Here is a 13,047-nt window from a genome sequence, read left to right as displayed (position 1 = left end):
TTGTTGTCTCCTAAGATGCTCGATGCATTTGTTAGAAAGTGTCCATCCGACTTAGGAGAGTTTTACAAGTCCCCCTGAGGTCAGACTGCAAATTAAGCCAGCAGTCAAGAATTTCAGTAATCTTTTCCCAGCGTCATGAAGGAGATCCTGGTTATTTTCAACCAAATTAGACATCATTTTGGATGTTTATTCTCCCAATTAACTGCCTCTTTCCTAATTATTCTAAGTTTCTAGGATTTTATTTTAAAATTCTCTTAGTTTCTGATTACTAGAGTGACTTAAATGTGGTCTATTCGAAATCTTCATTCCATGTACAAGGGGAACACAAAATCATTTATGTAATAAGACTCCGGCTAACAGGCACCCTCAAGCAATCTGAATGCTTATGGAATGATCCAGAAAATTCAACTAAAAGCTGGAGTAAATGTAAACTACATAGAGCTGTGCTTTTGCAAGGCTGATCTGTCTATGTATATGATATCTTAGTTTTCTTGGAGCTTACATTTTAATGGTGGAAGGCGTATATTAAACAAGTAACCAAATAACTAGACAAGAAAATTTTAGGTAATGTTAAAAGCTGTGAGAAAATAAAAGAGTGTTATGAGTGGTGATGAGGGTTCCAGAATGGTCAAGAAACATCTTATTTAGGAGATGGCACCTAAGGTCCATCCTGAAGGAGAAGGCAACCACATAAGCCTCTTTGGGAAGAGAGGATAGAGGAAATGACTAGGAAGCATAAAGCCCTACAGTGAGGAAGAGATTCCTATTGATGTTTTGTCCTGTAACCTGTTCCTCTCCCTTGTGGAACAGAAATCTGGTCAGGACTGATGGGATGCAGTCAGAACAGAGGAGGGGACTATGACATGCATTGGAAGTAGTCAGGGACTAGATAACACATCAGTGCAATGGAAACAATGGCAGCCCTTGGACAATGAAATGGACTGATTTATACTTAGACCATCATTCCCACTGCAATGTCAAATGTGGGTTATTGGGGAAACTTAGCAGAGACACTTTCATTAGGATGCATGGGATACAAGTGAAAGAAAATCAAAGTTGTAGTTGCTTAAAGGGGATTAAAAATGTCATATTCTTATATGTAATAATAGCAGGCAACTGAGTGTTGATATGGTGAATCCTTTGATGTTGAATCTATTGTTTCCAGATTTCCATTCTGCTAACCTTAACGGTACAAGAAGGAGAGGGGAAGGTAGAGGAAAGGCCCCTTCTCAAAGTTGCCTGTGTCACTTTCATGCACGAGTGGTCAGAAACAAGTTCCGTGTCTAAGTTGGCTGTAAGGGAGGTCATGGACCCAGTTAAAAATCAGGCTGATCTTACAGCCACCACATGAGGACAAAACTGGGAATAACAGGAAATATGCTAAGAGTAGTAATGTGAAAATGTGGAAAGCCTTGAGTTACTGACTTACCCAACCGTGGAAACATCTTCTCTTGGGAATTCATGTCATGTGGATAATAAACACTTCATACTTCATCCATCATGAGTTTGATCTTCTCTAACTTGCCCCCAATAGGCTTCTATTTGATAAATATCAGGTGAAACAGGGTGAGAGCAGCATCCACCCTCTCCAGTTCATCCATCCATCTCATGAGTTCTTTTTTTTCACTCTTAGGGTATGAGAGACTGATTCCTTCACAAAACTGATGTAGATTCTGTCCCTCAAATCATAGGATGATCAAAGTAATTGTACCTTCTTGGAATAAATACAAAGTGGAAAGTAATCTGTAGAATTCATGTCCAAATCTATGAATACAAAGCATCAGAGATTGGGGTCTGAATTATATACTCTGCCCATATTTACATAGAAACCACTGCAATGTTCCTAGATTGGTGGGGTCTATACTTTGGTTTTGCCTTGAAAGGTCTACTCTGTGGCATCCTGGTTCAATACTTGGGCTATGGAGTCCAATAGACAAGGGCTTCAACTCCAGTTTTGCATAATATTTCACATGTGAGTTAATGTCACTGAGATTCAGCTCTTTGTGTGAAATACTAGGATTGCTAAGACTACCTTTTTCATTGCATTATCATAGGACCAATAGTTTATGCATACTGGGGTTTTATTGTGCCAACACTGTTCCAAGCAATTTACAAACGTTAACTGTTAAAGAGGGAGGCACTGGTATTGCTATCCCCTTGCTCCAGGCTGCTCAGCTAGTGACAGCTAGAGCTGGGATGTGACTCCACGCCGTCTGGCTGTAGAATGTACGCTCCGTGCCCCTTCTCTGTTTAAATGAAATATTGCCTGCAGAGTGTTTGGCACATACGCACGCAATAAATGTCACATATTATTTTTATTTTGCATTTTCCCATCACTTTATTTTGACTTCAATGTGGGAGAGGTGATTATCCAAAGATGTGAATTATCCGAGGATTGCGATAGTCAGAAGCAGAGGAAATATTAGATTTTTCTGAGTGGGAGTAGTGTTAAAGAGACCCAGAACTTGAACCAGTCCAAGGCAAGAAACAAACGTCCAGAAAAACCTTCTCTGCTCCACATCTGTTTTTATTTTTCAGTTTATCAGCCTGCTGTTTCATGACAGGATTTTGCAATATTCAGCTCCCCTGGTGACTTATAGGATATCAAGGGAAGACAGAGTCAAGAAAAGCTTTTAGCCAAGTTCAGCTTTTCCTTCCTTAAAACTGAAGATAAGCTCTGGCTGGACACCATGAGGCTGGGTTAAAGGGCCAATTCATGCATCGCCCTGTTATCAGCTTGAGAGGGGGGGTGCTGGCTTTACCAGTGCCCAGCACAGTCGATAGTCCTTGTCCCACAGGGTCAGGATGGTGGTGTGTAAAGATAAGACAAGACTGTAGCAGAGGACTGCCCAGAGAGGGGGCCTTTCTTCTCTCCTGGGGAGCAGGTGTGGGCATCTTTGGTGGATGATATCGATGTCATCGCACTGGGGGTGGAGTTTGATGAGAACATGAAGAGCAGTGAGTAAGAGGCACATAGCTATGGGGTTTATCTCCTGCAAAACCAGCAGCTCTTCCATAAACAACAAGCAGGGAATGACCTCCAGCCTTTGATTTCTCCTAAGAATTCATATAAAGCATAGCTAAAGCCAGGCTAGTGCATCTAACAGTCAACTGGCTCTCACTAGGGAGGAAAAGCCTCCCTAGGTTGTTCCTAGGTTGGTATTTGCAGGTTGGTTGGTGTTAGGAGCTTTAGTCAAGCTTGAGGGGTATTGCTCATCTTTCATAAAACTTTTATAGGGTGATTGTGAATTGCTGGTAATTCTTTCCCAGCCTGAGACATGTCCAGTTCAGATGTTTACCTTCTGCTGGAGGAGACTGAAGCAGGGTCTCCTGCACTGGAAAAACTACCAAAATAAAATGAGAAGAGACTCTAGCAACTGCTCCCCTGAATCATGTGTGGAGTTCAAGGTGAGATAGTTTCTCACTTTCCCTTCTTTCGAGTTTCTCATTGAGCTCTTTTACATGGTTTCTTGTAAGTGGCATGAGCACAGATTTTAAAGAATAGAAAACATGTAGAGGTCTTAAAACAGTCCATGCACTGAGCAATAGTGTGGAAAGAGACAACCAAGAAACACTGTGTTAAGATCGAGGCCAGATTCAGATTTGATATGTGTTGTGAAAAAAATAGTCTATCATCTGGTTAATTCTCCACATAGAACAAAAGTTCACCTCCATAACTCAGATATTTCAGGTAAATGAGGTCTATCTGAATACAAAATGGTCCACATCATTGCTTGGTTCTCTTCATTTAGTATGTAAATAGGAAGATGAGAGTTACACAGGGAGATTCACAGTCAAATGAGCAATGTTGTTATAAAACCAATGTACCATAATGGACAAAATGTGCAGTTTTTCACAAAAATAAGCAAGCACTCAGCTTCACAAAAATCACTGCTTCTAAACCATTCAGTTTTGTTACTACTCCTATTTTTTTCTGATTTTCTCATTTTGTTACATTATTAAGTTCACTAATTCTTTCTTACGTAGCACCTAGTCTGTTGTTCAGTTTATTCTATAACCTCTTAATTTAAGGACTGTACTTTTCAGTTCTAGAGTTCCCATTTGGTGCTTTTTGAACAGGGAAGGATTCCTGTTCTCTGTTGAAATCCTCCACCCATCTTTTCCTCATTTGGTACATATTTTCTCTTATTTCTTTGACATACTTATATTAGTTATTTCAAATTCCTGCTAGCTAATTGTAATATCTTGGCTCATGTAGAGCAGCTTCTCTTCACTTTCTCTTTTGCTCATGGTTTTACACCGTACGCTTGAGATGTCTCTATGTCTTTCTCGCCATACTGCAGCCCGGCCCTCCACTCCCTCTATTCCATACTTAGAGAAATCTTGTGCATGAGATATAAGGGCGGAGAAATGTAGCTTTGACTTTAGAATATCTCTAGATTTGAATAGGTCACACCAGCTAGCTTAGCTGTTAAAACTTCTATTGATTTCTCCTTTGCCCAGCAGAGCCTCCTGCCTTCGGCAGGTCTGAAGCTCCACATGCATGTGCCCAGCCACTGACAATGGCCCCAGGGAAGAGATGCCTTTGATTGCTCCTCCAGGAAGTGAGCTTCCTGTGGGACTTACTCCCTTCATGTTTCTGTGCATTTCCAGATAGAAGATACCTGTAGTCTGTCTGTTCTGGGAGATGCCTGTTGTTCGTATTACTGGAGTAGTCATGTCGTCTCAGTGACAGAATGAGGATTTTGACCCCCCCCATGCCAGACATGGTGCACCATAGCCTGAATCAGGGCCAGATATGTCCTGAAGCATGTTTCTTTACAGCCAGCAAACTAAAAATGCAGTTTTTTACATTTTAAAATAATTGTAAAATTAAGCAAACTACCAAAAAAAGAAGAACGTGCAACGGATGATAAATTACTCATAAACCTTATCATATTTATTACACTTACTACCTGACCTGTTACAGAAAAACTTCACTGATCCCAGTCTATATCTTAAGTGAAATGCTAACACCCTCTGTTTTGTTATTTTTCACTCTGATATGCAGCAGAATCTGATACACAGGTGCTGCCAGCATTCTGGGAGCCAGTGGGGTGGAAAACTGGGAATCTAAACATTCACAGTATAAACTTATCCTCGATGCCTGTTTTCCACATGAAGCCCGCACTGCTGACCGACGCCTCCAAGGCCAGAGCCCCTTTGGTTTACTCCCTCCTGAGAATGGACCTCCAGCATTCAATTGAAATGCTGATGCAGGACAGGCTCCTGGCTCTGCAAAACGACAAGAGGACCTGGCTGTCTAAATATTTCTTTTTGTTGAAATTGTTCACCAGTTCCTCTGTGGCAACCCTTCTTGTATCCTCATCTCAAGAATTCCTTTTGCTACTAATTCTAGATTTGCCTGGGTGGGGGGTGCGGTGGGGTGGGGTTCTATAATGTACATAAGGTTACCTCACAGTTTTTCCCAAAATTGAATTAGAATTCAGCTTCTTTGATCTTGCTAAGTCAGTTATCACTAATCTATCTTATTGATACCCTACCATTGTAATCTGCTCTCTCTTGACATATTCTCTTTATTCTTATAAAAATTGTTCATTTTTCTCCTCTATCCTGTTAAATTATTATAGTGGGGGCTTCTGGAAGGATGTATAGTATATGCGTGTGTCCTTCCTTCCATCTTTAACTAGATACAGCCTCCACATTTCACGATACTCACGCAAAGGAAATTTACACAGGCAGCAGCATTTGAAATCTGAAGCGGAGGGCAGACGTGGGCCATGGCAGAGCAGCTAGAGCTGTGTTTACTGTGGAGATCTTTGTGCAGGCAGCCTCCACTGAACTAAGGAAGCTGTAAACAAAATGCACCTGGCCAAAACAATAATAGGAACCACATGCTCATTAAAAGTAAATGACAGTGGTAATTATGCATCCCTTTGCTAAGGCGATTTGATCCCAGATTGTGGATGATAGCTAAAATGAAGTCAAATTAAACCTGGGCAGAAGTGGTGTTACCACAGTGAAAGAAGCAAAGCTGTACTGTTTCTGCACTAAGTGCCCCCTACATGATAATGGGCAAGACACCTTGCTTCCTGAGGGTCAGTGAATGATAAAAATTTAACCTTCTATTTCACTATCTTCAAGGTCAATCCTAGCTTCACAAACTCATAACGTGTCAAAAAAATGAAATTGTTTCAATGTATTGGTACAAAGAAATCACTTTCTGCTTTGGTAAGAGAATCATCACTAAGTTTTATATCTTCATAAGTATTAAAAACATTCCTTGTGCATATAGAAATCATCTTTATACAAGTGGGTAAAAAAATAAATGTTCGCATGTCAATTATATCTGTTCAGGCAATTCACCAAATAAAATCAATAAGAATCACAGAAATTTTAAAAAGTCAGTGATTCTAATTCTACAGTAATTCTTTGATAGTAGGGTGATTGAGGGTTTTTCTTCCCTTTAAAACATTGTTACAATTGAAGTCACTAGATAATCCTGGCAGAAAAAAAAACCCCTACAAATCCTACTAAAGAGTTTTTTATTTACACAATTCTGGATAAGAAATGCCTGATTAAATTCTGTCTGACAGAGCTAAATTGATTGGTAGTTGATTTACAAGTTTTTGAAATAAGAGAATAAAGGGAGGAAGGAAGCAATTTAAGGACATGATTTCTAATTTGTAAAGTCCATTCATAATATTCTTTGGGGTAATTTGCTGATGACAGTGAAGCTTAAGGAGATAGATCAAGCTAATTCATTAACTGTCCTATCTTCATGGAGAGGATTAGAGATGGGGGAGAAACTAGTCTGCAGAATTTCAAGTACCAGGGGATTTTTGACTCAGTCTGTGGACCGAACTAACAAACCAAATGATAGATCTCTTGGCTGAATAACATCCTTCAGTCTCAATAGGGTAATCATAGTCATCATCCCAGGAACAGAAGTTTTTAAAAGTATAACTAATAACAGCAACAACAATAACAACAACTAGTACTGACATGCATGAGTCACTTGCCATGTACTGATTCATTTTACATGTGTTTTAGAGGTCTGATCTGGTTTCATCTTTACTAAAACTAATGAGAAGGGTTTTACTATTTCCCTGCCTCTTACTAAAAAAATTAGGTTCAGAGAGGTTAAGTAATTTATTCATATTAGGAAGCAAAGCCATAATTTAAACCTAATAAGTCTGATCTCAGAACCAATTTTTTTCATTTCTAAGCATGTTGCCTAGTTAAATACTTTGTTCCTTGCATCCCTATTCTGTAGAAAAAGTGGAGATATTTTTTTCTCTCTAAAGGCAAAAAGGTTGCTTTCTACCTCTAAGTCATGTCAGTGAAGGATAAAATAGGGTAGAAAAGTAAGGTAATGCATAAAAGGGGAACTAGAGTTAAATTAAAAATAGTTTCACAGATACGGGCTCTCGTTACTATAATAATGGTGACTTAAACCATTGTTATAAAGCCACTTTTATTTTTTATCAGTCTGGCCCATAAGAAACCTTCACCTTTTTAAAGTCCAGTTTCTTCGTCTCTACTCTTACGAGAACCGAGGATCGATGACCCGATGCAGGTGAACAAGCCCCTCACAGCCAGTGCTCATACAACCATGATGACCGGGTTAGCAACATTAGGGTTAGAAGTTCTCTCAAAACAATCAGAAGCAAGCTATGAAAAATAACCATGAGTTATTGTCTTGAAAATTGCTTTTGAAATCTCACCAAGGATCCTGGAGGCATCTACTGTCATCCTGCATGAAGGGTGGTCCTGGAGCAGCTGCGGCGCAAAGCGTCCTCTGAGCAAAGGCCCCAGTTAAATCCTGGCCTTCACATTCTGAACTTTGAGAACTGTTTTATAGAACTGGATAATTAACTGATAAATATATAAGCATACTTAATATTTCCTATATACATAAATATGTGTTATACATCTGTTTTAATTTTTAAAAGGTTGTTTCATGCAAAAGTAAAAAAGCTAAAGAGCACAAATAAGCATTCAGTGAGAATCATGTTTTCTTTCTACCAATCACTTGCTTTCCACACCCCAGATACAATCACTACTACCAAGTGTTCATGTAAAATTGTACAGAAAACATGGACATATGGAAAATGTGTACAACTTCCTTTTTCACACATCTGGAATTTCATGCACACTAGTCCACCTTGCAATTTTCACTTTATCTTGGAAGTTGGTCCATATTGGTCCATATAGATCCTCCTCAGCCTTTTCTGACAAGAGCCCCTCCATTTAAGGACATCACCATCATTGAAAGCCATCACCCTAAACTTTCATCTGCCAGATTCTATATGTGTGTGTGTATATGCATAGATACACATATACACATCTACATGTATATACATATATATGCAAATATATGTATATATGTATACTCATATGTATACATGACTTAAGTCTTCATTTAGTGTAACTGAAAACTATAAATAGTCTTTTACCATATTTTTCTCCCACTAGGCCTTCTAAGCATGCTGAAATGAAGCAACCATACCTACCATTAATTAAATCACTGATTATGGAGACCTGACCTGGAATGAAAGGAGAGAGAATGGAAACACAGGGATGCATTAGAGGGGTAATATTTATAAATAATTGGCACCACTCAGGAATGGATCAGGACTGTACACAGAGACAGAGTGAGCATCTGGGGAGACTCCAGGGTGGGAGCTCTAAAGTAATGAGGTGGTAGAGATTTCCTTGTGAAAAGGTAAGGACCCTAGGCAGTGAGAAAGGTAGAGGCAAATTTTTTCACATAAAATACCTTCTATGCTTAACATGTGCTCATATTTAGAATCAGTTTACTTAAGTCATATATCGAAAACCCGACTAAGACACACAAACATTTGACAGAACATTTAGCCTGAACTACAGGAACATACTACTTTGAAACAAGTTGTAGCAGCCACGTTTTATACTATCAAGATGACTTATCTAATTGGATCGACTCCTGAGGCCAAGTGATGGTGCTCTGATGGTGTGAAAGCCAGACGCTGTGTTCTGTTATCTCAGCCAAGTCATTGGCACCAGACATGGAGACCTGGCTACACAGATGAGGCAGGCTGAACAGCTGGGGGAGACTCTTCTTTTGCCAACTTCATGTGAGTCCTTACTGACCTGGACCCTTTATCTCTTCAGAATTGTTTTGTGGCTGGGAAGTAATGCCTTCTCAGCAGGACTCTGAGAAGCCCATGTTGTTGGGAGAATTCCCAGAGAACGAACAGAAAGCTAAAATGAGGATTCTTTAGACTTTTTCTTTTAGGGTTGTGACACAGAACATTTCCATGGGCAGCATGCCATTAACTAGAATGTGCTGAGAAGCACCTGACACTGAGCTATTTGCCAGTAAAACAGATGAATAATGGGTGGGAATGGCCATAATGATCATGCAAGAGGGAGACGTCTCTGTGGTATAATCTGGCAGAGTTAGACTGTAGCCAGAATAATCTAATGAAATTTCAATAGTATGGATATCTTGGGGTCTCAGGTACTTCCAGGTTGCCCACCTCCCTCTTCACTTTGTATAATAGGAAATATCATAGGCTCCAGGCTACCATGTATACCCTTTCAACCTATGAGACCCTCAAATGGCCATCAGTCTCTGAATCTGATGAATTCAATTCTTTGTCTCCATGATATTTATTATCATTAACAAATATATTTGTAAGAGGACATGCAAGAGTAGATGAGTGTGTCAAGATCTATTTAAGAAACTATTAGTCATTTATCTATGGTGATTTAATTTTAAATGATCTGAGTTATAACTCTAAAGTGCATCCATTTGAAATAATTTCATTTTTTACAAATTTAGCTATTTTATTGTCCTTCAACTTTGATGTAAGTTGATCTCTTAATTCAGAAAGAAGTGAACCTCTTATTCATCTGGTCACTGAACTTCTCAGCCATGGTTTTACTATTTAATCTTATCAAAAGGTATCTCACAAAGTTTCCTACCTACCCATTTCATCTGACATGGTGCCTGGAGCTGTGTATTATTAAATTATAAATGAGATCAGATTCAGTGCTATAAAAAATATAGGCAATATTCTATGTTGAGCTCATCTGTCCCTAAGGCCCCCAATCTCTCAGTAAATACAGTGGAATTCCCATTTTACTCTGAGTGTCATGCTCCATTAATCTCTGGATCTCAAAGTGTATCTGACAAGGGTGATGTTGCACATTATAAAATAAGATTTCTCAAACTCTGCCCATCTGTTAGTGATACAGGCAATCTAAGTATCCTATATATAGAACATACGTACATTTCCTGCATTGCATATTCGTTCAAATATTTGCTCTTGGCATTGCAAGGTGTCCTACTGTCATAACAGACAAGTCATTCATTACGCTGTCAGCACCTTGCTACCCTGCTCCCATGGAGGGCCCATTTCTATGTTTTCTATTTCTTGTTGGATGACCTATTCACTCATCATGAGCTGAGCAGTTACTCTCATAACTGGTGCAACTGAGTTGTTCATGTCAACATGTGTAAAACAAAGCTCTGCTTCTCCATTTCTAGCTGTCCAACACTTGACTGGTGGAGGGCACTAATGGGTTGGAAACCCAGCTTGCATTCATGAGAGTTCAGTTGGTGTCAATATGATGCAGCTTTTGGCTGAGACATCTAAGGAAAGAGAATTAAAAGCAAAGAAGTAGAACAAAAAAGTAAAAGCAAAAAAAAAAGTGATTAATTGTAAACCTTGTTTGAAAATCTGAAAAGGAATCAAGAAAGGTGATTAGCTACCCAGAGCTATATGCTGTAACTATTTGGAACAGATTATGTGGGAAATTACAAAAATATATTTAACCTAAAATTAAAGCAGCTAATATGGCACATATTTGGAAGGTGAGAAATAATGAAAATTAATTTCTGGAAAATTTGAGCTAAGTTTTATTGATTTTTATCTTTGATTTCATTATTTGCATTTTAAGAGGGCTTGTGTTTATGAAAAATTTAATATTCACTAGAAAACTAGAAAGATAATTTATATTTTGTTAATTCAAGAATACAGCCTCTGAGATAGCCAAGACTTTTCCTTGTATTTCTTCTTTACCTCTTGCCTAATCTATGATTATTTTTATTTTAGAAAGCAGAAAGTACAAAAAGGGAGAAGAAATTTAAATTGGCCATTTGGCTCCAAATTAACAAATTTGATTCAAACTTGACAGAAAGCAGATAAAAATAATTAACTTCAAGAAGTCCATCAATAATCTATTACTTATACACCCTGCTTCATCAGCTCTAATAAATATTAACAGGTTGATGACAAACTATCAGAGACAAACACCATCTTATACCATCTTTCTGAACTATAAAGGCTTAGTTTTATTTTTACAGAATAGAGCTGTTGATGCATTATGTTGCATAGGATTTATTATTCTGAGCTTATTTTGGCATAAGGCTAGAAAAGCCCACCTCACTAATCAATTAAGTAATTGAATATTTTATGATATATCCTTTGCCCTACTCACTTGAAATATGGTCCTCATAAAAGTGAAATGTCTTCCTCCCCAGGCCTAAGGAAGAGGCATGGAGAGAAGTCCAATTTCTCCCCATAACAAAAATATCAGATGGGACCATCTCCATCCCACGAACATAAATGAAAGCAGGGAAAGACTTGAATGCAATTGCTATGATAATTTATCTAACTAGTATTACTTTTCTGTAATGGAATACATCCAGAATATTATGGTTCACATCAAAATTACATTCCTTTCTCCACCATTTTCCAAGAGAAGCCATTTCAGTTTGGGGAATAAAGTGGGACAAAATCATTGTCCCATTAACCTATTATGTAATTGTCTCTATGCATTATTCTGTAATTTAAAGAAGCTTAGCTTCACACAGTCATTAGCCTCCATAGTGACAACCCCCCATAAGTGACAGGTCTAGGCCATCAGAGAGGAATCACAGCAGATTTTTGCAGTGTGTGTGTGTGTGTGTGTGTGTGTGTGTGTGTGTGTGTGTGTGTTATTCTCTACAAGTCAGGTCAACTTGTGTTCTGCACTTAAGTTGAAATGCATATTTTAATGCTATTTTCTTCTGATATATATGTATATACATATTTCAGAAATTCTACACGTAGACAGCATGGGGTTGAATCAAAACCTTGGAATAACTTTCTCCATAGGGATGGTCAATTCTTCTGTCATATAGCTAGTGGTTTCCAGAGCTTAGGTGAAGAAAAGAGCAAGGGTAATAAAGACATTACATCATTTAAGAAATGGTAGCTCCAATACCACTATTGAAATAATAATGATTAAAAGAAAAGCATTACTGAAAAACTAACTGTTTGGGGCAGAATGGGGAAACCTAAGGGGAAGGAAAACAGGGGCAACAGAGAACAGAATACTAAGCTGTAGACTTCATCAGCTTCAGGCAGACCTGTGGTTTTGAGTCAGTCTTATAAATAACAACAGAATGGAGAAAACTTGCTATTGCTAGAGAAGGGGACCCAGGAACAACCTGTGGAGACCAAGAGGAATTTAATTTAGCACTTTCCTGTTTTGTCAAGTTCTTAGCATATTACTTGTTTTTTAAAATCTGTGGTATGATTTTACATCTTGCAGAATTATAATATTCTTTAACATATGTATTATTTCTTATGTAAATTGTTAAGTCCCATTCATTGCCCTCTGCAATTTAATTCTCTCTTCTAAACAATCATCTTTAAAGTATGCATTCTTTGATTTAGAATCGCATGATGAGTATGGGATTCAGAGATTAATTTTCATCTATTACATAGAGGAAATTATGTAGAAAACAGTAGGTGTGCAGTAATTGATTAGGTGAATTTTTTTTAAAGTAAGAGCAAGAATATGAGGTTGATTTCTAAAGCATGAAAATTATTTCTAAAAAATTACTTTTTGTTCAAAGATTCCCTCTCCATTGAACAGTTCTTCCAGGAGATACAGCCTCTAGGGGCAGATTCCAAGCAGAAACCAGTGCAAATACCTAATATGATGGTTTACAAGCCTTTTGGTCAGTCATTTGCTTTGGTTTCTTTAACCAAACCCTATAATTATGGTGAGTACATGGTATAGATTTCCCAACACATTCCAATTTCA

Source organism: Phyllostomus hastatus, unplaced genomic scaffold (genome assembly GCF_019186645.2).
Source record: "Phyllostomus hastatus isolate PE091 unplaced genomic scaffold, TTU_PhHast_1.1 phas_contig_210, whole genome shotgun sequence".
NCBI lineage: Eukaryota > Metazoa > Chordata > Mammalia > Chiroptera > Phyllostomidae > Phyllostomus > Phyllostomus hastatus.
Note: the sequence above shows the minus strand (reverse complement) of the source record.